This window comes from Lontra canadensis, unplaced genomic scaffold (assembly GCF_010015895.1).
Source record: "Lontra canadensis isolate GAN:19392208 unplaced genomic scaffold, GSC_riverotter_1.0 scaffold23, whole genome shotgun sequence".
In the NCBI taxonomy this organism is placed as follows: domain Eukaryota; kingdom Metazoa; phylum Chordata; class Mammalia; order Carnivora; family Mustelidae; genus Lontra; species Lontra canadensis.
This window is the reverse complement of record NW_022631017.1, coordinates 14,185,945-14,188,140: the sequence shown is the minus strand read 5'-3', so window position 1 is coordinate 14,188,140 and position 2,196 is coordinate 14,185,945.

Sequence of the window (2,196 nt, the reverse complement as noted above, 5' to 3'; positions counted from 1 at the left end):
TAATAAAAGAAAGAACAAGAACCATATGATACTCTCCATAGATGCTGAAAAAGCATTTGACAAAGTACAGCATCCCTTCCTGATCAAAACTCTTCAAAGTGTAGGGATAGAGGGCACATACCTCAATATTATCAAAGCCATCTATGAAAAACCCATCGCAAATATCATTCTCAATGGAGAAAAACTGAAAGCATTTCCTCTAAGGTCAGGAACACGGCAGGGATGTCCGTTATCACCACTGCTATTCAATATAGTACTAGAAGTCCTAGCCTCAGCAATCAGACAACAAAAAGAAATTAAAGGCATCCAAATCGGCAAAGAAGAAGTCAAACTATCACTCTTCGCAGATGATATGATACTATATGTGGAAAACCCAAAAGACTCCACTCCAAAACTGCTAGAACTGGTACAGGAATTCATTAAAGTGTCAGGATATAAAATCAATGCACAGAAATCAGTTGCATTTCTCTACACCAACAACAAGACAGAAGAAAGAGAAATTAAGGAGTCAATCCCATTTACAATTGCACCCAAAACTATAAGATACCTAGGAATAAACCTAACCAAAGAGGCTAAGAATCTATACACAGAAAACTATAAAGTACTCATGAAAGAAATTGAGGAAGACACAAAGAAATGGAAAAATGTTCCATGCTCCTGGATTGGAAGAATAAATATTGTGAAAATGTTTATGCTACATAAAGCAATTTACACATTTAATGCAATTCCTATCAAACTACCATCCATTTTTTTCAAAGAAATGGAACAAATAATCCTAAAATTTATACGGAACCAGAAAAGACCGCGAATAGCCAACGGAATATTGAAAAAGAAAGCCAAAGTTGGTGGCATCACAATTCCGGACTTCAAGCTCTATTACAAAGCTGTCATCATCAAGACAGCATGGTACTGGCACAAAAACAGACACATAGATCAATGGAACAGAATAGAGAGCCCAGAAATAGACCCTCAACTCTATGGTCAACTAATCTTCGACAAAGCAGGAAAGAATGTCCAATGGAAAAAAGACAGCCTCTTCAATAAATGGTGTTGGGAAAATTGGACAGCCACATGCAGAAAAATGAAATTGGATCATTTCCTTACACCACACACCAAAATAGACTCAAAATGGATGAAGGACCTCAATGTGAGAAAGGAATCCATCAACATCCTTGAGGAGAACACAGGCAGCAACCTCTTTGACCTCAGCCGCAGCAACATCTTCCTAGGAACATCACCAAAGGCAAGGGAAGCAAGGGCAAAAATGAACTATTGGGATTTTATCAAGATCAAAAGCTTTTGCACAGCAAAGGAAACAGTTAACAAAACCAAAAGACAACTGACAGAATGGGAGAAGATATTTGCAAATGACATATCAGATAAAGGGCTAGTGTAGAATCTATAAGGAACTTAGCAAACTCAACACCCAAAGAACAAATAATCCAATCAAGAAATGGGCAGAAGACATGAACAGACATTTCTGCAAAGAAGACATCCAGATGGCCAACAGACACATGAAAAAGTGCTCCATATCACTCGGCATCAGGGAAATACAAATCAAAACCACAATGAGATACCACCTCACACCAGTCAGAATGGCTAAAATTAACAAGTCCGGAAATGACAGATGCTGGCGAGGATGCAGAGAAAGGGGAACCCTCCTACACTGTTGGTGGGAATGCAAGCTGGTGCAACCACTCTGGAAAACAGCATGGAGGTTCCTCAAAATGTTGAAAATAGAACTACCCTATGACCCAGCAATTGCACTGCTGGGTATTTACCCTAAAGATACAAACGTAGTGATCCGAAGGGGCACGTGCACCCGAATGTTTATAGCAGCAATGTCTACAATAGCTAAACCATGGAAAGAACCTAGATGTCCATCAACAGACGAATGGATAAAGAAGATGTGGTATATATACACAATGGAATACTATGCAGCCATCAAAAGAAATAAAATCTTGCCATTTGCGACGACGTGGATGGAACTAGAGGGTATCATGCTTAGCGAAATAAGTCAGTCAGAGAAAGACAACTATCATATGATCTCCCTGATATGAGGGAGAGGAGATGCAACATGGGGTTTAAGGGGGTAGGAGAAGAGTAAATGAAGCAAGATGGGATTGGGAGGGAGATAAACCATAAGTGGCTCTTAATCTCACAAAACAAACTGAGGGTTGCTGGGGGGAGGGGGGT